Consider the following 25,173-nt stretch of genomic DNA (forward strand, 5'->3'; position numbering starts at 1 on the left):
GCCAGGGGCTGTCACATCCGAAACAACCGAACGGATGACCAAACAGGCTGAGTGGGATGACAAGGCTGGCAGGGGGGTTAGTGAGGGACAACCAAATGACTAAGCAACAGGCTGAGTGGGGTGACCAGGCCGGCAGGAGTGTTAGTGAGGGACGATCAAATGACTGAAGAGCAGGCTGCGTGGGGCGACCAAGCTGGCAGAGGGGGGGCAGTTGGGGCAATCAGGCCAGCAGGGGGGCAGTTGGGGGCGACCAGGCCAGCAGAGTGGGGCAGTTGAGGGCGACCAGGGCGGCAGAGGGGGTCAGTTAGAGGTGACCAGGCCAGTCGGGGTGGGGGGGAGTTGGGGGTGACCAGGTCGGCAAGGGGGTGAGTTAGAGGTGACCAGGTGGCAGAGGGGGGCAGTGAGAGGTGACCAGGCTGGCAGGGGGCCAGTTGGGGACAACCAGGGCGGCAGGGGGGCAGTTGGGGGTGACAAGGCCAGCAGAGGGGTCAGTTGGGGGCAACCAGGCTGGCAGGGGGGGCAGTAAGGGGCGACCAGGCTGGCAGGGGGGCCAGTTAGGGGCGATCAGGCAGGCAGGCAGGTGAGCAGTTTGGAGCCAGTTGTCCCAGATTGTGAGAGGGATGTCCGACTGCCGGTTTTGATCCGATCCTGGGCCTAAACCGGCAGTCGGACATCACCTGAGGGGTCCCAGATTGGAGAGGGTGCAGGCTGAGCTGAAGGGACCCCCCACACACACATGCATGAATTTCGTGCACCGGGCCTCTTGTAAGAAGTAATTTCAAAATAATAGTCAAATTGTAAATGAAATCTTGAAATAAACCAGAAGCTAGAAATATAAAACACAAATGATCAAGATGAAATAGGAATGTCACTTCACATAGCAGCCAAACCTGATTAACAATTAAGCAAATATGAAAGGTGTAGAAATATTGGGTGAAAGTGTCTCAATATGAAAATAATGCAGCAGTTGCTTTGCAAATATTTAAAATCTCAGTTAATAGAGCACAAACAAAAATTATTTCCTTATAGGAATTCAGGCCTTAAATTTGCCTTTTTGTTAAAAAAAAATTAAAAAGGAAAGGAATCATAATATATCTGTGAATAGATTGTAAACTTGATAGGGTTGTGTGTGTGTGTGTTATTCACTGATGACTAACTTTTGCCTGGCACATAGAAGGTGTACAATAACATTTGTTTTAATAGAGTTTATAAAATAACTAGAGGCCCAGTGCACAAAATTCGTGCATGGGTAGGGTCCCTAGGCCTGGTCAGAGATCAGGGCTGATCTATGGGGTGACAGGCAGGGCAATCGGGGGGCCCCCACTGGCACCCACCTTGGCTGGCCTGGTGCTGCCCACTCACCAGCCCCACCCCCCGCCACTGCCATCGCCGGTCGCCTCCTCTCTCTGTGGGGCGACCGGCAGGGCGATAAAGGGCCCCCGCTGGCTCCCACCTTGGCTGGCCTGGGGCCTGCAAGCTGGGGGCAGCTCCTGTATTGAGCGTCTGGCCCCTGGTGGTCAGTGCACGTCATAGCAACCAGTCATTCCACCGTTTGGTCAATTTGCATATCAGGGTTTTATTATATAGGATTTTCTGTATATTATCTCCCTTAACCAGCAGTAGACACCAGTCACATGCTTTAACCAGTAGGTGGAGGCTCGAAAGGACAGCACCTCAAGTGGTGTCATGGAAATAGAAGTCAGCCAGAAATTAGAAGTGTTTTTGGTAAAAGAGGCAGTGATAAGTGGGTGCTGGTGCTCAGGACCCCATAGACACCAAGTCAATATTCATTGAATGGTGAAGTCTTCTAATGATTCAGTCTGACTTAATTCAGCCTCCTTCCATTTACTATCACAATATTTTATTTTCTTCATAATTCTTATCATAATAACTTAGATTAGTCAGCTGTGCATTTAATTGTTTATTATTTATCTTATCCCACTGAAATGTAAACTTAGGGGCTAAGACAGAAAGACTCCTTGTCTGTCTTAGCCCCTAGAGAAGGGGCTGTCCAATAATTGGTAGATACACTGTAACATTGGGGTAAACAAATGAATCAACCAACCAACCATCCTCACTGAGATGACCTGTCTGAATTATCTTGTCTCAATTGTTCTCTCTCTTTAGCATACATTGTTTAGGTAATACAACTGTTTATCTGTTTTAGTTTGTGAATATGCTGCTTTTCTTTCCCTCTTCTGCTTACCCTGTAACTTTGACCTAACTCCTCTTTGAGGAGGTGAGAAGCCCTCGGGAAACCTTGCAGGACCATGGTGGAGTCCAAGAATAAAGAACCATGATTGTATTGACTTAAGCTACCTCTTCTCATATCAAAGAAATGTTCTTTTTACCCTGTACTCACCTTTATGTTTCCTCTCTTGCCATCAAGAGGTAAGACCACAGGAGCCAAGAGGAAAGAAATAAGGAAGCCACCAGGATAGGAAATGACATAGGATCCCAAGTGAGTTAGAGCATGCACATTTGCCTTGATAGTTCTTTGTTTCACAGCCACTTTTTAATAGTCAAGGTGATAATAAGTAGCTGGTAAATGGTTTAAATTCATGAGCTATATATTACTGTATCAAAACTATCAGCATAAACTATGTAGATGAGGAAACTGAGCCTCTGAGTGGTAATGAGGCAGGACTTCCAACAGGCCTCCCATCTAGGAGTCACCCTCTCCTTTCTTCTGTCATGCTGAGGTGCTGTCCTTCATAGCCTCCACCTACTGGCTAAAGCATGTGGCTGGTATCTCCTGCTGGTTAAATGAGTTAATATACAGAAAATTCTTTTATGAACTCTATTAAATACATGTTATTGTATCCTCACTGAGAATATGAACATTAAAGTTTTAAAGATATTAAGAAAATACACATTTTGATTATAATTTCTTCTTTACTTGAGAGGTAAATTAAATGATTTTTCTTAAGACACCCAGGCATCACAAAAGATGTAAACCAGGCCTCGGTTTAAAATAATAGGAAAATGCTATTACCACCTCGACTCATTTATTAGTCCTATTCACTCATTGCTTCTTTTTCTCCTTCCAGACAATTTTCTGGAAATACTGAAAAGTTTGTGTTCACATTGTATTCAATATGGAAGTAGTCCTAAATCTTGAAGTAATAACACTAGTTATAAATTCAAGGGAAGATTTGTAATATCTATCCTATATAATAAAAGCCTAATATGCTAAGTGTTCGGTCGTCTGATCGTCCATTCAGCCAATCAAAGCATAATATGCTAATGATATGCTAACCGCTCAACTGCTCACTATGACATGCACTGACCACCAGGGGGCAGACAATCGACTGGTAGGTTAGCTTGCTGCTGGGGTCCGGCCATTCGGGACTGAGCGAGATGGACCAGACACACCCTGAAGCCCTCCTGCAGCCCCTCCCTGGCTGGCCAACCTCCCACATCCTTCCCCGGCCACAATCGTGCACCAGTGGGGTCCCTCAGCCTGGCCTCTCGCAATCCGGGACCCCTCGGGAGATGTTGGAGAGCCGGTTTCGGCCCTATCCCACAGCCCAGACTAAGGGACCCCACTGGTGCACGAATTCATGCACCAGGCCTCTGGTATATATATAAAAGCCTAAGTGACCATCTGACCATTTGACTGGTTGCACAATGACCACCAGGGGGCAGATACTCAACACAGAAGCTGCTGAGCTGCGGTGGCTTGGCAACTGCGGTTCTTGGGTGATGCACCCAGAACCAGAGAGGAGGGAGCCCTATTCCAGGGTGCATCACCCAAGAACTGCCCTCTTGCAATCCAGGACCCCTCAAGGGGATGTCGGAGAGCCAGGCCGAGGGACCCCACCTGCTGGAGGGATCCCACTCACTCTGAAGACACTGCCCCAGGTGCGGCTGGCCAGGGAGGGACCTCAGGAGGTTGGCTCCAGGGTGTGTCCAGCCCGTCTTGCCCAGTCCTGCCCCATCGGCCACCTTCTAATTAATTACCTTTCAATGTGCACAAATCTGTGCACTGGGGCACTAGTATTTTATAAAAATCTAGCTATGTCATCTCATTCATGTCACTTAAAGAGTTATTTGTTCAGCTCCTGCTGCTTTTTGAAATGGTTAGATTTCTAACATAAGTAATATCTGTTCTTCTTCAGTTCCATCTTCTCCCTCCCATGCCAGCAGTTCAACACTTTGTTCAGCACTTGTGACTAGATTTACTGGTCTTTCCCCAGTAATTACTGTTTCTCTTCCATTTCTACATTTCTTCTCACATTGTGAAAAACATGCTCTGTACTTACCTTTTGTGCCTTGTAGAGCATTAATTAACAAGCAAAAAATATCGTCTTAAGTAATGTTTCATCTCCAGCAAAAATGAAAGCAAGAGTCAATATGCAACAATTATACCCTCCTGTTTGCTTCACTCATCCCCAATAGTTTAATATGTTTGTGATGGTTAGATTTGCATTGAAAATGGAAACTGAGAAAAAGCTTTAGGCTAATAATGGAATAATGGACATTGTCCCATTATTGGACATTAGCTGTAACAAGTCTAGGCTAGGTCCTAAGGAATTAACCCAACACCCTGAGCACTTTCATGTTCAATCCCATTACATTTAAATGGCTATCTGTATCCTTTGAAATTTTAATCATTTAGAAAGCTGCTGCTGATATCCTTGAGTCTGCTGGGTGAAACTATTATTCTACAGTTTTTGTTCTCCAAGTACTTGATACTCCTGCAACAATAGCTCCATATAACTTTTTCTTCCCCTTGTAGTCCTGTTAAAGTCTCTGAATGAATGACATAAAGATTGGTCATGGAACAATGTCAGTAAATACAGTAATCTCATGAGTTTGTCAAGGTGAAAAATTGGTCCCTTATGTGAAACCCAAACAGGTTTTTTCAGTCTCATCTTACCAGGAGAAAAGAGAATGATAGCTTTGTACAAGATGGGTCATGGATTCTTATATACAGGCTTAAAATTTCAGGAGATGAATTTAGTTTAGGCAGGAAAAAGTTCTCAACTGTAAAACCTATTTGACACTGGAATATAATCTTAAAAAATTACATTGTTGCATCCAGGATTCTAACTTTTTAAATATAGTTCTCTTAAGAGCTACCTGGGTGCAAAGAAATAATCTCTTGAGGAAGAGTCCTGTGATTCTATAATTATACTTACACTAGAGGCCCGGTGCATGGATTCGTGCACAGGTGGGGTCTCTCAGCATGGCCTTCAGGAATCGGGCAGAAATCAGCTGCCTGCTGCTCCTGCCTGCCACTCCCGCTCATCCTGGCCCCACTGCACCTGCCACGGGCTTGTGCCCAGTCAGTCCCGATCAGGAGAGGCTCACGCCACCACAGCGGCACTCGCCAGCCATGAGCCCTGCGTCTGGCACCCATCAGTCAGCTGAGCAGCATTCCTGCTGTGGGAGCACACTGACCACCAGGGGGCAGCTCCTGCATTGAGCGTCTGCCCCCTGGTGGTCAGTGCACATCATAGCAACCGGTCAGCTGGTCGTTCAGTAGCTTAGGCTTTTATATATACGTATAGATATGATGAAACTGGGTGATTTTCAGAGGGTGGTACAAGTCACTGGAAAAATGAAGAATATCCTTCTGGAGGTTTAAACACAAAAACACATATTCTTGAATCCTAAATAGTTTTTTAAGTAAACTCAGTGTTCAAAACAACAATCGTGCACATAAGTGCCTCTGGATTCAAGAACAATTAACACTTTGTGCTCACAGAATACTTGGCACTAGGCAAACCATTCCCAAAAGAAAGTGCTTGCCTTTCTGAGTCTACATTCTATACCAAATGGTACTATCTGAATATTACAAAAGACAACTTATAGCCATTTTAAAGTTTTAAATCAATTATAAATTGATTTATAAATCAATTTATAAAATTGAATTATAAATCAATTTTAAAGTTGGAATTTTAAAACCTTTGAGAGGTGCATTCATCACAGTCATAAAAGACTAATATTATTTTTCCCTGTTTGGGTTTTTTAGATTGCTTTTCTCTTTGGGGAGTACAATACCTACATTACCCTTCTCAAAGCCTTCATGGTCACACTGTAAATGAAGGCGTAAAACAATCCAGGTCACTTGGTGGAGCGCTAATGAATTAATCCAGCGTCCCAGAGAGATCTGGGATCTGTTCATCCCGGGTTACTAGTCAATTACACAGAACTACACTGGAGAGGAAGGACTCATTTAAATGCAAGCAGCATGTGAAGCTCTTTTTATTATTATTTCAAGTAAATTGTCTCATTAAAACCTCACAAAGGAGGTGGCAACAATGCCAGGAACAGATAAGTCAGCAGATCCCAAATTAACTTACTTCATTATATCATCCCTCACCTCCACAGAATAATCTACCTCTCACCTCTCTTCCTCCTGCCCTCTCCTCCTGCTCAGTGCTTCCCTTCAGTGAAAAAAAATAAATCAGAGCACAAGTTTCCGTTCACTCTCTGCACACCTCGCCAGAGCCTGCCCTAATTTTGCCCTGGCCTATGCACCAAAAGGTTGCTGGTTTTCAGGGCACATGCTTGGGTTGTGGGTTCAGTCCAAGTCAGGGTGAATGCATGCCAGAGGCAACCCAGGATATTTGATGTTTCTCTCTCACATCAATGTTTCTCTCTCTCTCTCTCTCTCTCTCTCTCTCTCTCTCTCTCTCTCTCTCCCCTTCCTCTAAAATCAATAAAACATTTATAAATAAATAAGTAAATAAATAAAATGGACTTTTTAAAAATACTATTATGCACTTCAGTTGTTATTCAGGGGCAGCGCTGGCCATCACGTTTGGGCAATATTTAAATATTATGCCTACCAGCTGTTTTGTATTTTTTAAGTAGTATTTTTGAAAGTCAGTGGCTGTGTTTGTAAGAGATTCTACAAGGCTTGGAATATGCATGGAAAAATCATTTTCTCCTCTGGAGGTTTAATCATTCCAAAAATGGCTTTACATCAGTGAGAAAAGTCTCCATTTCTCCAGTGCTTCCCCCATATAACTGAGTTAATGAGTGTTCCTTGCTTGCAGCTATCTTTCCAAAAGCAGGCACCAAATAGGGGGGAAAACATTCATCAGTAAAACTGTAAGCAAGAGAATAAGCCAATCTCCTGAAAACTCGGTGATGGGTTCAGGATAACTGAAGTTGAACGAGAGAAGCAGTCAGGGTTGGAGGCCGTTATGATGACTATTAATAGAAGTAAGGTTAGCTCTAATAGCTCTTTGATCATTTTTCAGTAGACAGCTCACAAACTCCTGCCATTAAAAATTCTAAGAATCACTATGCAATTGAGCATGCAGTGGATTATTTTTTAACACAGTTTTGTGGAGCATGGTTCTGAGCCACTCCTTGTAGGTAATTTTGGAAACTACACTCAAAAAAGTAAAAAAAAATCTAAATTACAAAATATTATCGCAAAGTACTGACTCATGTACAGTGTTCTCTGAATCCAAATGAACTCAAAGCACACCATAAAACAGTTAAGTGAGTATAAAAATTTATGTATGAAGACAGATTGGTATCTCCTCATATAAAAGGAAAATGACTCATTTCCCCAAGGGTAAGCTAGCATCTTGGTACATTTTTCAAATGCTATAATGTTAACTTATTTCTAGTCCAAGTTATCTCCAAAAGCTGCAGTAATGGTAACATTTCTGTAGATGACAAAGTCTTGTCACTCGTTACCTAGAACTGACTTCAATTCAGTAAATTCACTATATCACACCTTTTACTTCCTAGGTCCACTGTCCCTCTGTTCTCTTGGAACCTTTCCAAACCCATTCTGCCTTCCTTTTCTATACTCGTTATCTAGATTCTGTCATCCATCACTTTGTTCACACTTTGCCAATATCCCCATATCTCTTGAGTCATTGTTTTTCCTTCAACCTACGTTTCCAGCCATTAATAAATTAATGAGATGTGCTAGAGTCAAGCTAGTGACTACTTAAAGCATGAATGTTTTGTTTTTGTCAAATCTTTCATAGTCCTTGTGTACAGTACATTTTAGCCAATCCAGAAATTTGCCATTTTTGCTCACACTGAGAGTATACCATATGCATTTTACATCCCATGTTCTCTTTGGTTGGCAGGTGAGAAAGGTATGTTTTCTTCTCTTCCTGAGCTATAATGACCTTGTTCATTTGATATTGGTGGCTAATAAATTCATAAAACTAATAATCTGAAATCAAATATATCTAAGAATCTTCCAAGCAACATGGCAAAGTGTAGGGGATATACCCCTCGCCTCTAACAGCTCTGGCTAAGGATGCTCCAGACATCACACAATTAGAACTCTTATACGCAGTGACTTGGGATTTCTTTGGCAGATTCAGCTATACCTTGTAACATTTAAGTGACACCCCAAAAGGCCATAATCTCTCCACAAGAAGTAGGAATGCCAACAATCATAAATAAACAACACAAGACAGGAAAGGACAGTAGAATTTTTGCTAATGTAAGGCAGAAGCAGAGAGGGTTGACTGGCACTAAGAAGATTATCCCTGATTTTTCAATACAGCAGGCAAATGAATATTGCAGAAAAATACACTAATATTCTTACAGCCCTCTTAGTGATTTAATCCTGACCTTGAAATGGCTTCTCAATACACACAAAACCTTTTTGAAATGACATTTTACCAACAACAACGACAAAGTGAAACAATAATTTATCTAGCAATGAACTTTTTTTTTGGGGGGGGGTGGGCAGGCAACTTAGTGCTTTCTCTACATCTTGTGTCATTTAATCCTTACAACAATATGATGAGGTTACTACTAATATCCACGTTTTATAAAGAGGAAAACTGAGGTTTGGTGTAAAATAAGGTCTACCTGATATCAGGGCCCAGCTCTTATGCCCCCCTGGACTGCACCCCAGTAGTTGTGTTTCTTCCATCTGCCTTCCTATCAGAAAACAGGGCATTGGACACATACTGATAATTATACAAAGCAGCTACTAAAAATAGTGCAGGACAAATGACAGCAGGTAATTGATTGCATTCCGGCTCTAAGAGAAAAGAAAAGCAAAATTCACAGCAAGTGCTAGCCTTTCCTACACACAAAGCAGGCCATTGACTATGTCAAGACATTTAAGGCCTCCTTAAAACTTGCCCCACTCAGATAGTAAAGGTTGTTCTCACCAGTCTCCTTTAGAGCCAGGCATTCTTACCCTTAACCTCCTTACAGGCTTGTTAAGATCACATGTATCTTAATTGGATCAACTCTTACATTTTCTAAGGAACGAAACACATTAACTGATAAAATGAAGGAATTAATTCATCCACTAACATCTCCTTTCAGTTAACAGAGACACATCTAATTATTAAGATTTCTGAAAGAGTCTTGTCCACCCCACTTTTTCAAGTCCTATGTCCCCATCTTTTCACTAAAATTCTCTTGCCAAGGTGACCTTGTTGTTAGACCCACTGGTTATTTTCAGTCATCGTATTCTCTGCAGCATTTAACACTGTTGACATCTTCCTCCATTTGAAATACTGTCTTTCTTTGATACCAGGACATTACACTCTCCTTGTTTCCTATTTCTCTGCCTCTTTCTCAGTTTCTTCTGTGAGCTACTCCTCCTTTGCTCATCCATCAAATGTCAGAGTTCTCAGACTCTGTCCCAGAACTCTTCTCTTCTCTACATATTCAGTCTGGGCTATCTCATCCACTCCCATGCTTTCAGTGCATTATGCAGACAGCCCTGAAATCTCTATTTCAGCTCTGAATTTTATCCAGAACTTCAGATCCATTTATCAAAACGTTTACCAGATCTCTCAAACATCTTAAGTTCCACAAGTCCCAAATTCAGTTATTATTTTCCATCAGAAAAACTTACTCATCTGCTGGTATTCTATATCTCAGTAAAAGGTCTACCATCGACCCAGCTGCCAAAGAAGAAAACTGGGTGTCACAGCTCGTGTTATTCTTCTTCATTCCCCACGTCCAAACAACCACCATCTGCTGTGTATATACCTCTTAAATGTTGCTACTACTATCTATCCTCTACTACTGCCTGTCCTCACTATCACTAACAATGCAAGACATCATCTCTCCTACAGATGCTGCAACCAATTGCATCTAAGATCTTCATGCTACTTGGTCTCCTTTAGGCTACTCTTGGGGAACCATATAATTTATCATCAAAATCAAACTTTATTATTGAAAGAGACCACTATTGATATTTTCATCAGGACAATAAGCAAAAATTGGATCTATTTTGGAAAACCAGTACATATGATCACACCATCAGACTATAGTCAGACGTCTTTCTAAAGGACATCCCTCATCATATCATGTCTCTGCCTAAAAGGTACTATGGCTTCCCATTGCCTTCAGAAAGAAGGTCAAACTTCTTAACAAGGCTCTTCATGGTCAGGCACGTCTGGCTCGCACGCCTCATCTCTTACCCCTTTCTCTTTGCACACTGAAGGCTCTTTTTTCTACACCTGTGCAACCAAATTTCTGCAAAGCCTTCAAGTTTAAGGTTAGATACTGCATCCATGGAAAATTTCTCCTAACCCTCGAGAACTGACTAATGTGTCCCTCTGGTGTGCTCCTAATACACCTAATACTTATCCCTATCCATGTGGTACTGTAATTGCTTAGTTATATGCATTATTGACCCTGAGATCATGCTAGTGTCAGAAGCTTCCTGTATATAAGGAATGTAAAAACCTTTATAAGAGTTGTTTGTTTTTTTTCAAGTAAATTAATGTTTCAGAAAAAAAAATGTCTCTCAATAGAACCATGTTTCCCAATTTTGGTTGTTAAGAAAAAAAGATGATGTCTCATCTATAATCATCTTCCAGAGGATTCTTTTTTTTTGGAACAAATGAAAATTTCTTCCAGCTGGAACTAGAATATATTCAAGATAGAAAAGGTACCTTCTCTGCTCTTAATTGATTGAAACCGTGACTTAGATCCTCCCCACATAGGAGAGAGGAAGAACCAAGCTTGACACCATCACTGAAGTTAGCTAGTGATCACCCATCAGAGACATGCCAGCTGATTTTGAAAAGTTGATGAGAGACAGAAGCAGACTTCTGCTGGTTATCGCTTTGGGAGTTGACTTTTCCTTTTGGTGAAGTCACTGGAAGCCTAGCCAAGGGAAGGAAGGAAAAGAGGTGAAACCCAGGACATTCCCAAGGTAACCTTGCCAAGGAAAACTTCCCAAAGACATGAAAGGAGGGGTCTTTGCCCTCCAAGACAGGAAGACAAATGCAGTACATAAGCAAACATATCATTTCTTTTTATACCGAAGCAAGTTTGGGATGGGCTTTGTAAAACCAATTTTAAGCATTTTCAATGACTCAAAAGTATAGCATTATTTATATGATTTGGGAGAGAGAGATAAGAAGAGGTTTATTTTTATAAGTATAATTGATCAATATAAATGTGACTATTCTTCCATTGCATTTATTTTCCTTAAGATTTCTGTCTTAAGTCATCTTCAGACCTAACTCATGCCAGAAATACAGCACCATTGATATAAGAAAAAAAAAATAACCCATTGTTCTGTCCAAGGAAGGTCTCAAAGGCACACTGAGAAACATAGGCAAGGTGTATTGTTTGCCAGGAAAATAAATATATTTTATGTGTCCAGTTCACTTCCCAGTAATAGCATTAAATTGCTCAAGATATGCAAACAATATGGTGTCCATGTTCCTGAAGAGAAGGGAGCAAACCTAATAGAGTCTGGTCACATTCCATGAGTGGGAGATTGTAGGAGTTAGAGGAATGGTTCATAGGTCACAGGCAAACATAAGCCTCATAGCATGAATTCTGATGCTTTGATTCAGGAGCATTTAGCTGTGTTTTTCAAAGTGGTAGAAATGAAAAGTCATGTATTTCTGCTCTTTTCTGAAACTTTAAGACAAGGTGCTGGCATGACCTAGAAGCTGGAATAGCTAATCAGTTTGATTTCCTCTCTCTAGAATGTTTCAAATTTTTATAACATTTGATCTTTGGATTTACTCTACTAATTTTTAACAGCTTTATATTACAACAAATTTTAAGTGTGCAATTCATTGACTTCTAGTAAATATACTGAGTTGTGCAACCATCACCACAATCCAATTTTAAAACACTTTCATTACCCCAAAGCAAACTTTATGCATATATTACCATTCTCTTCTATTGTCCAGTAGTATTCCTTTGTATGAATATATGACTTTTTTATTATTGACCAGTTGATGGACATTTGGATTGTTTTCCCTTACTGGTTAATATGAATAATGCTGCTAATGAACATTTACATAAAAGTCTGTGTAGATGTGTGATTTCATTTCTGTTGGCTAAAATAACTAGGAATGAATGCTGTTTCATAGGGTATATTTATGTTTAACATTTTTTAAAACTGCTAAACTGTTTTACAAAGTGGCTACACCTAACTAAATTCCTTGAGTACAAGATAAACAACTATTACTGTTCTTTGAACAAGTCTGGATTTCCTAATCTAAGTAGATTCTAAACCTCTGTCGCTCTTACTGGTTAATGTATTTCTATTATTCCATCACTTTCTGTTACCATATATTTCACTAGATTGATATAATTTGACAAAATTAAATGCTAGTTATCTGGGAGCATTAGGATATTCAAATACAAATAGGCCATTTAAAGTTACCTTCCTTTTAAAAACGTCTACTTAAAAACATCAGAAACATTCATATCACTGTTACATTTACTATGAAGAGTTCCATCGAAGTGGTGAAGATAGGAAGACTAATAAGAAGCGTGGTTGTGTGATTCGAAAAAATCCTTCAGTAAGTCATCTCTGTAAAGAGACAGAAGGGAGTGTTCAGATTTAATCTTTAGAGTAGTGTGACACTTCTGTGAAAAACAATATTTTGTGTGAGACTGTTGCTTGAGTAGCCTGTGAAGGATAAATAAAAAGGAAATAAAATGCTATTCATTTATAAACACATGTCTTTCCTCCTTGAGTGAATTCTGCATTGTCAGTCTCAAAAGAGCCAAGATATAACCACGACTTTAAGCAGAGTCTTAATACCAGGACGGAATCATTCAGCTTTTCACAAGAAAAATCTAAATTTCACTTTAAATGAAAATCCACATTTAATGGAAGAGTGATGCCTCCCCCTAGTGGATAATTCAAGAATTTTGTTTTTACAGTCTAATTGGGGACAACACAGTAAAATAGCTTAATAGATATATAGGAAGAAATACAAAAAAGAAATGCCGGTAATTAGTTCTTATTTACATTGGAAGCTCATCAAACTTGAAAAGAATTTCCCAATCTTTCAGGAAGACAGGGAAAGAGCACATTCGCCAATAATAAATTTAAAAGCAAATGTAGGCAATAGGAGAAAGTGACAGAGAGCAAACTTATAAAAGTACAGAGAACAGCTGAGTGATAAAAAAATGTGTGCATCTCAAAGCAACAATGATTCTGTGTCATAAATCCTCAACACCATGTGAGTTTCCATAGTGCACAGACCATCAGTGTCTGGCTTATTCCTATCAGTAGCCCTGTGGATAGGTCAAATTTTCCAGGGATAGACGACAAAAAGTGTAATTTCCAAAGGCAATGATAGAATTCTTATAACTTCTTTAATTTTAATTTTTAATTTTACTTCTTAAATTTTTGCTGTAATCTATTCATTAGAATCTCAGTGTGCCCGTGGAGAAGTTAAACAAAAATTATGCTAAGTGTTGAGGATTCACCATGTTCGAGGCACTGGTAAGAACTTAATATATATTATCCTATCTAATAAAAGAGTAATATGCAAATTGACCATCACTCCAACACACAAGATGGCTGCCCCCCTGTGGACACAAGATGGCCACCACAAGATGGCCAGCAGGGGAGGGCAATTGGGAGGGACCAGGCCTGCAAGGCAGGGCAGTTGGGGGCAATCAAGCCTGCAGGGGAGGGCAGTTAGGGGTCACCAGGCCAGCAGAGGAGGGAAGTTGGGGGGGACCAGGCCTGCAGGGGAGGGCAGTTGGTGGGGACCAGGCCTGCATGGGAGGGCAGTTAGGAGCAATCAGGCTGGCAGGGGAGCAGTTAGGCATCAATCAGGTTAGCTGGGGAATGGTTAGGGGGTGATCAGGCTGGCAGACAGAAGCAGTTAGGGACAATCAGGAAGGCAGGCAGGCGAGCAGTTGGGAGCCAGCAGTTCTGGATTGTGAGAGGGATGTCTGATCGGGCCTAAACGGGAAGTCGGACATCCCTCAAGGGGTCCCAGATTGGAAAGGGTGCAGGCTGGGCTGAGGGACACACACCCCCCATGCACGAATTTCGTGCACCAGGCCTCTGGTTTTATATAATCCCTCCAGCAATTTTAAACTTCCTCCTTTTGCTGATGAAGAAACTGAGTCTTCATCATCAATAGCATAGAAGTGGCAGAACTGGAATTTGAGTCAGGAAGTTGACCTTCAAATATTATGTTCTTCATCTCTGAATGAAAATAGGACTAAAGTCAGTAAAATATAAAGTAGATGCATGTTTCTCAACCTTTCTAAGGCGAAATGCATCCGTCCTAATTTTTTATTATTTACTAGAGGCCTGGTACATGAATTAAAGCACCAGTGGGGCCCCTCAGCCTGGCCTTTGGGGATCAGTTCAAAACCGGCTCTCCAACATCCCCCAAGGGATCCCAGATTGTGAGAGGGCAGTTCTTGGGTAACCCAGCCAGGAATCGGGCTCCCTCCTCTCTGGTTCCAAATGTGTCACCCGGGAATCACACCTGCCAAGTCACCACAGCTTGGCAGTTCCTGTGTTACGCGTTAAGCGTCTGCCCCCTGGTGGTCATTGTGCATCATAGCTACTGGTCAGGTAGTCGAACAGTTGGATGGTCACTTAGGCTTTTATATATATAGATGTGGCAATTTTTAAGAAATTACTAATATCCCAATTCAGTGCTTGAACAAGCACTGAAGTGACAATCAGAAGTCCTGGGCTCTGTCATTGTCTCTGCCTTCATTTCCTTTTTGGCTTTGGACCATTCATTTAACCTTTGCAATGAAATGACTTACATCTTTTCCTACTGTTCCTAGTATTAAAGCCATTTGGTAGTGCTTTCATATCAATGGGAATGTAGTAATGTCATCTCTAAAGTGGATAAATGTTCCTATGCCCACTGCAAGAAAATTTTAATGGAATATAAAATATAGTAGTACTATTTTTAATTTTTTTAAGAATATCCTTGCTGTCTTCTATAATTACTATAGCAAATTACATTTTCACCAATATTGCACACAGGTCCCCTTTTCTCCACACTCACCAGCATTTGTCATCTCTTGTTTATATAGCAGCAATTCTAACAGGTGTGAAATTATATCTCATTATGATTCTGACTTGCATATTTCTGATGATTACTGATGTTTAGCACCTTTTCATGTACTTGTTGGGTATTTGTATGTCTTCTTTGGAAAAATGTCTATTTAAGACCTGTGCCAATTTTTAATTAGGTTGTTAATTTTTTTGCTATTAGGTTGTATGAGATTCTCATATACTTTGGATATAAAATCTTTAGCAGATACATGGTTTCAAAATATTTTCTCCCCATTCTGTAGGGTGCCTTTTAATTCTGTTAATTGTTTACTTTGATGTGGAGAAACTCTTCAGTTTTATATAGTCCCACATGTTAACTTTTTCTTTTGTTGCTTGTGCTTTTGGTGTCATATCAAAAATTGTTTGCCCTAGCTGGTTTGGCTCAGTGGATAGAGCATCGGCCTGTGGACTGAAGAGTCCCAGATTCCATTCCGGTCAAGGGGACATGCCCAGGTTGTGAGCTTGATCCCCAGTAGGTGGCGAGCAGGAGTCAGCCAATCAATGATTCTCTCTCATCATTGATGTTTCTATCTCTCTTTCCCTCTCCCTTCTTTGAAATCAATAAAAATATATATATTTTTTTAAATCATTGGCAAGACCAATGTGAAAGAGCTTTTCCCTAATGTTTTCTTCTAGGAGTTTTATAATTTCAGGTGTTATGTTCAAGTCCTTAATACATTTCAAGTGTATTTTGTGAGTAGTATAAATTAGGGGCACTGTTTCATTCTTTTGCATGTGATTATCCAGTTTTCCCAAAACCATTTATTAAAGAGACTATCTTTTCCCCATTGAATACTCCTGGTTCTCTTATTAAATACTAGAGGCCCGATGCATGAAATTCATGCATGGGGGTGGGGGGTGCCCCTCAGCCTAGCCTGCAACCTCTCCAATCTGGGACATCCCTCTCACAATCCAGGACTGCTGGCTCCCAACTGCTCGCCTGCCTGCCTTCCTGATATGCCCCTAACTGCTTCTGCCTGCCAGCCTGATCACCCCCTAACTACTCCCCTGCTGGCCTGATTGATGTCTAACTGCTCCCCTGCCAGCCTGATTGCCCCTAACTGCCCTCTCCTGCCAGCCTGGTCACCCCTAAATGCCCTCCCCTGAATGCCTGGTCCCCCCAACTGCCCTCCCCTGCAGGCCTGGTCCCCCTCAACTGCTCACCCCTGCAGGCCTGGGTCCCCCTCAACTGCCCATCCCTGCAGGCCCGGTCGCCCCCAACTTCCCTCCTCTGCCAGCGGAGGCCAGGGCAGGCCAGGGGGGTGGAAAGCTTGGCTTCCTCCATCTCCAGGGGCAACCCAAGCCTCCTGTTCACTCCAGCTCTGTGGCCGCTGCCATATTTGTTGGGTTAATTTGCATACTCCCTCCTGATTGGCTGGTGGGCATGGCTTGTGGGTGTAGCAGAGGTACGGTCAATTTGCATGTTTCTCTTTTATTAGATAGTATTAGTTGACCATGTATTCAAGGCTCTTAGCTTTTCTTTCTTGGGAAATTTTGATTACTGATTCAATGTCCTTACTTGTCATTATTCTCTTAAGATGTTGAATTTCTCCATGATTCAAACTTGGTAGGTTGTATTTTTCTTTTTCATTTGTTTCAAGGTATTTTTGGAAATAACTTTTGATTTTTATCTTTGACTCATTGATTGTTCAGGAGTTTGTTATTGAATTTCTACATATTGTGAATTTTTCCAGTTTTCTTCCTGTTATCGATTTCTAGTTTTATTCTATTCTGGTCAGAAAGTTACTTGGTATGACTTCAATCTTTTTAAATTGGGTGATACTTATGTGGTGACTTAACATAGATTTATCCTGCAGAATGTTCTCTGGGTGCTTGAGAAGAACATGTATTCTGCTGCCTGTCACCATTTTAAATTAATCTTGAATAAATTAATAATTGCTGAATTAATTAATTTTAAGTCTTCATTGTTAGCTTTAATTTGAAAGACATCTTCACTTCTCCCTTTATCAACAAGTTCCTCAGTTAATCATCATCCATTATGTAGATTTTCTTCCCCCACCTTTTACCCCCCAACTTTTGAATCACATTGTGTTTCTTTCTTGTCTGTTTCACACACACCACTGGGAAGTTCAGGCCTTTGTTACTTTTCTCTTATGTTATTGCAATAGACAGTTTCTTCATGATTATAAATAACATTTCTTGAGCTTGATTCATTTAAGTTTACTTTCCAAAAACAGTTTTGACCCATGTCACTACCTGGTTTAAAAAACCTCCAATTTGAGAAACCAAGATGGTGGCATAGGTAAACATCTAAACTGCTGCCTCGCACAACAATTTCAAAACTACAACTAAAAGACAAAACGGACATCATCCAGAACCACAGGAAGGCTGGCTGAGTGGAAATTCTACAACTAGAAGGAAAGAGAAAAGCACACTGAGACTCAGAGGAGCTGCAGGAGGCAGAGGTACTGAAACGCGCGTGCATGGAGAGGACTGGCAACTGAGTGCGTGGCTGGCTTTCTCAAGTGAGAGGGAGACAAAAGCTCCCAACGACTCTGAACTCCAGTTCCAGGCGAGACTCTGGGGACCCAGACTCATTCGGGGAGAAACTAGACTGTCTGGCAGCGGGCGGAACTCAAGGGCAGCTTTCTCTCAGAGGTGCTTACAGCGATTATTACGGGACACTGAGACACAGGGGCCTATTAGGGCAGGGCTGACGGGAAACCAATGCTGTCTGCTCCACCATGAGACTCCACCCCATCCAAGCTGAGCACAGAGGCTTTTGCAAGTCTTCTCCCACAAGGGTGTCTCCAGCACAGAAGTTCTCCCAGCGTAGACACAGCTGATCCTCACAGCCAATTGGCCTGGAGGTCAATTCCTCCCAGTGATACCAACAACAATCAAGGCTTAACTACAACAAGACTGTGCACACAGCCCACAGAGGTCCACCTCAGGTAACTGGGGAGGCTGAGCCACTGGGCCCTATAGGACACCTATCACACAAAGCCACTCTATCAACTCAGGGAAGCAACCAAAATGCAGAGACAAAGAAACAGATCACAAATGAGAGAAATGGAGGAAAGCAACCGACTGGATATAGAGTTCAAAACCACGGTTATAAGGTTTTTAAATAATTTTCTAGAAAAGGCCGATAAATTTAGCGAGACCCTCGAGGATATGAAAAAGGACCAACTAGAAATTAAGCATACACTGACTGAAATAAAGAATATTATACAGAGATCTAACAGCAGACTAGAGAATCACAAGAATCTAGTCAAAGATTTGAAATACAAAGAAGCAAAAAACACTCAACTGGAAAAGGAAAAAGAAAAAAGAATCCAAAAATATGAAGATAGTGTAAGGAGCCTCTGGGACAACTTCAAGCATACCAACTTCAGAATTATGGGGGTGCCAGAAGAAGAGAGAGAGCAAGATACTGAAAACCTATTTGAAGAAATAATGACTGAAAACTTCCCCCACCTGGTGAAAGAAATAGACTTACAAGTCCAGGAAGTGCACAGAACCCCAAACAAAAGGAATACAAAGAGGACCACACCAAGACACATCATAATTAAAATGCCAAGAGTAAAAGACAGAGAGAGAATCTTAAAAGCAGCAAGAGAAAAACAGTTAGTTACCTAGAAGGGTGTACCCATACGACTGTCAGTGGATTTCTCAACAGAAACTATGCAGGCCAGATGGGACTGGCAAGAAATATTCAAAGTGATGAATAGCAACAACCTACAACCAAGATTACTCTACCCAGCAAAGCTATCATTCAGAATTGAAGGTCAGATAAAGAGCTTCACAGATAAGAAGAAGCTAAAGGAGTTCATCACCACCAAACCAGTATTATATGAAATGCTGAAAGGTATTAAGAAGAGGAAGAAGAAGAAAAAGGTAAAGATAAAAATTATGAACAACAAATACATATCTATCAACAAGTGAATCTAAAAATCAAGTGAATAAATAATCTGATGAACAGAATAAACTGGTGAATAGAATCAGGGGCATAGAAAGGGAGTGGACTGACAGTTCTCAGGGGGAAAGGGGTGGGGGGTGTGGGAAGAGACTGGACAAAAATCATACACCTATGGATGAGGACAGTGGGGGGGGGATGGGATGAGGGCAGAGGGTGAGGTGGGAACCGGGTGGAGGGGAGCTATGGGGGGGGAAAAGAGGAATAATTGTAATAATCTGAACAATAAAGATTTATTAAATTAAGAAAAACCTTCAATTCCTCTTCAATATCTACTCAACCTCCTTTTATCATTTTCAGTAACCCCCACAATCTGAGACCAAACAACCTCTTTGTCATAATTCTCCTCTCACAAAACACACAGTTGAACCCCAGAAGTTTATTCACTATTCCCTAAGAACACTCCATTTTTGTCTTTAAGTATGCTGCTGCTTCTGTCAAAAACAATCTGTCTGTTACTCCCTCTTCCACCTCATCTCTCTTTGTTCAGTTGTATTCAGGCTTCAAGGCCGGGATCAAATAGTCACTCAACTACAAAGCATTCCTCAAAGTCCCATAAGGAAATAACCTCCTCCCTGTATGACTTTTAAGTGCCAACTACTTATTATTCTCATTTTCTATTTATTATACTTTCATCTCATCTCATTATTCTCATTTACTCTCTCTCTATTCCCTATATAACATCTTTGAGAGCAGAGTTGGTGTCATGTTCATTTTTGTGTTCTCAAAGTCAGAGCTCAAAGCCTTATGAAAACTTAATTCCCAAAAGCTCACTGAGAGCAAGGACCAGGCAGGCATTTTTCAAAATCAGAATTATACCACTGTCACTCCGTGCCTGTCACCATTTGGAATTAATCTTGAATAAATGAATAACTGCTGAATTAATTTATTTTAAGTCTTCATTAAAAGACTTAGCTTTGCCCTAGCCGGTTTGGCTCAGTGGATAGAGCGTTGGCCAGCGGACTCAAGGGTCCCAGGTTTGATTCCAGTCAAGAGCATGTACCTAGGTTGCGGGCACATACCCAGTAGGGAGTGTGCAGGAGGCAGCTGATCTCTTATCGATGTTTCTAACTCTCTATCTCTCTCCCTTCCTCTCTGTAAAAAATCAATAATATATATTTAAAAAATAAAAATAAAAAAAATAAAAGACTTAGCTTTAATTTAAAAGACACCTAAAATTTACTATTTGGTCAGAATATGCAGCAATGGATCAAGTTCAAGGAAATTTTATTTATATGCATTATCACGAAGTTTCTGTATTCACATAATGACATCTTTTGCTAAAATAACCCAATAATAAAAATATATCTATGTTTTGTTACCATTCATCAGGGGTGGGGAACCTTTTTTCTGTCAAGGGCCATTTGGATATTTATAACATCATTCACTTAATATTATTCACTCAATATAAATTTATGTTGTTATGAAAAAAGATTTATTGCATTTCATGTCCCACCTGCAGTGGCCTTGGCAGGGCCAAACCAAATGATTTCACTGGCCTTATATGGCCCACAGGCCCAACATTCCCCACTCCTGCCATACACCAACACATGTAATTCACAATTTTGTTCAAATACCAAGATAAATTAGTCATCTCTAGACTCAATTGCCAATAAAAATTCTAAAATTTATAAAATTGTGATTATTTTATAAATACCTATGCAAGTTACTATCTCTAAAACTTTTGGTGCTTCCAATCGAAAGACATTTGACTGTAGTTTTCTCATTTATATAGAGTTGGTCTTTAAAAGAAGAGAAAATATAAATGTCTTCCATTTTCTTTTCCTAACATAGTAATAACAATAATACATGTTTAATTCTTTCTGGTTTCAAAGCATTATTCCATATGTTATCTTACCAAAACAGCCAAAAATAATCTAGAGGTGATCAGAGCAGCATTCAGGAATCACTCTGGGCTTTAGTCTTCTCCTGTGTAAATGAGAGAATTATACTAAATGATGTCTGAGGACCCTGCCAGGTCTAACTTCTCATTATCTTTAGTGAAGTTTGCTGGTTCAGTCTACAAACTCATAAAAAAAAAAAGTTCTAAAATGTTTGGAAATGATACCAATCTTTAAGCAAAAATTATAGTCACTTCCTCAGAGTAATGCTTTTGTTTGAAAAAATGCAACACTTTTTTGTTGCTTAGATTATTTTTATGACCCTACAGACTTTCAGGTGCATTGCTTTATAGACATACCTGGCCTGAAGTTTGTTTTTGTAAATAAAGTTTTATTGGCATACAGCCCACCCATTCATTCACATATTATCTCTGAAGCTTCTTCGTAGCAGGGTTGAGTAAGTGCAAAAGAGACATAATGACAAGCAAGACCTAAAATATTTACTCTCTGGTTTACTACAGAAAAAGTTTGCCAACACTTGCTTTGTAATGAATACTCATAAATATTGATTTATATTTAATTCTGATTCTATGAAATCTAATTCACATATTTTTTACTATTTTTTATATGATGATATTTTGGAAAACATACAAATAAAACTGCCCAATTTATCTTTCCTTTCTGATTACAGGAATCCTGGGAATCCTGTACCAGTTGTAATATTTTGATTGATCAGAAGAGGGCGCGTTGATTCAACACAATTGTATACACACACTGGCAGCTTGCTTCATTTAGCCTGGCAAAGGTCAAGCATGCTTGAAGGAAACGTGGAGGAATTACTAGTGAGTTAGTTTCTATTGTACTGGGGGTGAAAGGAACTAGAAAAACTTAAGATGACTCGTCTGTTACCATGTAAGTGGCAGTAATGTTTCTTCCTGAGAAGAAAATTGTTCATTTACTCTTATCTTTTCTCATCTCAGCATTGGTTCGCAGGGGCCTTGAAAAATTTTTTAACATGAGACAGTAACAATTTGGCTATAGAAAAAGGATTTCTACCCCCCACCACCCCCACCCCCCACCCCCAGCCTCGATGATATAGCACCGGTTGTGATAGTGGCTGCGCCTCCCCCACCCTCCATCTCTTTGCATTGTTGCCTGTCTTTATGTACTGATGCCCTTAGTTGGAGAGAACCATTGTCCATTGTAAGAAAATATAAAAGAAGATCATTAGAAGTTCAGATTTCTGTAGTGGCTCTCTGGGTTTTTTGATCAACACAGAGGCTGTCTGAAAAGTGAAACATTTCCAAGGAGAATGTGCTGCCGGACTAAAGAATGCTAGGACCCTAAAAAGAGGCTGAAAAAACCCCACCTACCAGCAGGCTAGACAAAAGGTGCAGGTTGGGGCCTCTTCTTTGAAAGACCTGATTAATGTGAGGTCTTGTTACCTGCTTTATCACTGTTTTGTTATGAGTGAGAGGTTTCAGCATTCTTAATTTGTCTTGGGGATGGGAAAAGGGAAGGCAAACTTGCCTGACGAGGGTCTCAGGGTGAGGCGGATCCATTTGCCCTCAGTGAAAAATAGCAGACACAAAAGAGGCAGGTTGTTCTACAAATTCATCCTGAATGTATTTTCTAAAAAAGCAGCCCAAAGGCACTCATCGCTTATCCACTTATCTTGAAGAATAAGGTGTAGGCTCTGGTGATAGCTAAAAATAAAAGTTATCCATTACGCTAAAGCAAAAATAGGTTCAAAGAACTGAATTGGGGGGAGGGGGGTCCTGTTTTATTAAGAAGTGGGGAAAGTAAAGAACACTTGGAAAAAGTGTTTAGGTTAATTTTGTGATTTCTATTTAGGTTATGATTTTGTGATTTCTATTTCTGTAATCCTATTCTTTACTAGGTTATTCTAAAGCACATTTAGGTGAAAGTTCTCTTGGCATAATCTTTTCATAAATTAACTTCAAAAACGCTTTTTCATACCAACTCTAAAATTGGAATGTATATAGCATGCTCTGAAGATTGGAATTTTTTAGACAAGAGACAGAATGTGGGACTTTTGCAATGTTTTACCTCTAGCTCCCTGAAATATGGGTCTTAAGAAAATATTCTGAGACACATGCCACAGTTAATGACAAATGTCCAACACATATTGTCAGGGGATGATGGGAAAGGGGTCTAGAGAGATGCTTATGCTTGGTAAGTGTTTCATGAATACTGTTTAGTGAAAACTAATATTAAACTGTTCCTACCCGGTCTATGGGTGCCTCCGTGTTTGCGCCCAAAGATGGCTGAGCAGGCAAGTAAGTCAGTGCTGTTTAAGTGTCTGGGTAACATCTGTCAATCACCCATTGCTGAGGCAGTTTTCAGAAAACTTGTGACTGATCAAAACGTTTCAGATAAGTGGAGGTTGGCAGTGCAGCGACCTCCACATACAAAGTAGGAAACCCTCCCCTCCTGATTATCGAGGGCAGGATTGCATGAAGCATGGTGTTCCCATGAATCACGTTGCCCGGCAGGTTACTAAAGAAGACTTGGTCACATTCGATTATATGCTGTGTATGGATGAGAACAATCTGAGAGACTTGACTAGAAAAAGTCATCAAGTCAATAGCAGCAAAGCTAAAATTGAACTACTTGGGAGCTACGATCCTCAGAAACAGCTCGTTATTGAAGACCCTATTAAGGGAATGAGTGACTGAGACCGTGTACCAGCAGTGTCTGAGGTGCTGCAGGGAGAAGGCCCACTAGCACGGCTATCCCTGAGCCCGCTGGTGCCCAGCCCCGCGTCCCAGCCGAGGGTCACGTCCATAGCTCAAGGCCAGTGCTGGTACTTGCGTCCACCTGCTGTTTCTTACCTTAAAAATAATTGTGGATGGAAATCAGTGGTTGTGATCAGACAGTTTATGGGCCACGCGGAGTGTTCTTACACCAGTGGGGCCTCCCGCTTTGCTCCAGGTACAGAGGAAATCGTAGAACAACCAAGTACAACCTAATCCCTCTGTCAGCCTGTGAGCCTCGTAAGTCACCTGCCCTCCCTCTTCCCCGAGTCCGGACGACCTGGGAACGAGCGCCCTGTCCCCGGCACTCCCTTCCCTGGGCAGTAGGAGCCCTCCCTTGGGGTTCACACACCCGCGTGTTTGTAGGAAAGAGAAAGATTTATGGAATAACAGTCCTTCCTAGCTTCTGTCTAGTTTGTAGCACAGGGGAGTCAGCTTATTTGTTCCATTTGAGCCACAATTATATCCAGAAAGAAGGACACTTTTTAGCTGCTTTATCTGTGGTTGGTAAGAGTTGGAAAAATTTTATGTTGGAATGCTTACCAGTAAGTGGTATTGATGTGGTGATACGTATTCTTCGGTGCTTAATTTGTAGGTAATTTCTGTGTACTTTCAGATAACCAATATAAAATTCATATGGCTACATGTTAGCGAAGGCTTCAAAATAAACTGGGGAAATTATAAAAATTTTTTAAAAAAGAAAGAAAGAATAAGAAAACAAATATTTAACAGAACCTGGTACTTGGTTTTAGCTTGTCAAAGATATCAAGTGAAAGATATAATTTGGTTGTTAATTAAGTGGAAAAGTACTGCAAAATAAGTAAACAAGTGAGACTTTCTAAACGTATGGTATCACCTTGGCTGGTTTGATTCAGTGGATGGAGCGTCAGCCTGCAGACTGAAAGGTCCCGGGTTCGATTCTGGTCAAGGGCACATGCCTGGGTCGCAGGCTCGATCCCCACTAGGGGGCATGCAGGAGGCAGCAGATCCATGATTCTCTCTCATCAATGATGTTTCTCTCTCTCCCTCTCTGAAATAAAAAAATATATATATTTAAAAATAAAGTAAACATATGGTATCTGACCCAGATATTTATTCCACAAATTGTAGCTAGTAGTCATTATCATAATAAAGTACTTTTGGGGTTGATTGGATTGATTTTGTCTATCTTTCTATTAGCCTTTTGATCTCACATCTGATATAATTTGACCTATTCTTTTCCTTTAGTCTAGTATGGCTAGACTTTGATATAATGTAAGAAAAAAGTGATTGAAGTACATATGCATATACATACATATACTTATTGATATTTACATATATACATATGACTTTTTGTTATAGAAGGTT

At 40.7% G+C, this 25,173-nt stretch overlaps 1 long non-coding RNA gene and 1 pseudogene across 1 annotated transcript in view; both read left to right on the forward strand.

The window, feature by feature from the left end:
• Window positions 1-13,603: 13,603 nt before the first annotated feature.
• The window catches only part of LOC114233260 (uncharacterized), a 49,343-nt gene continuing 37,773 nt past the window's right edge, over window positions 13,604-25,173 (forward strand). Inside the window, exons 1-2 of the long non-coding RNA XR_003619410.2 lie at window positions 13,604-13,675; window positions 21,741-21,891. This is a non-coding gene — a long non-coding RNA (uncharacterized LOC114233260). The remainder of the gene's footprint in view (window positions 13,676-21,740; window positions 21,892-25,173) is intronic.
• LOC103290360 (low molecular weight phosphotyrosine protein phosphatase-like) lies at window positions 23,334-23,797 on the forward strand (annotated as a pseudogene).

Source organism: Eptesicus fuscus, chromosome 8 (assembly GCF_027574615.1).
Source record: "Eptesicus fuscus isolate TK198812 chromosome 8, DD_ASM_mEF_20220401, whole genome shotgun sequence".
Lineage (NCBI taxonomy): Eukaryota > Metazoa > Chordata > Mammalia > Chiroptera > Vespertilionidae > Eptesicus > Eptesicus fuscus.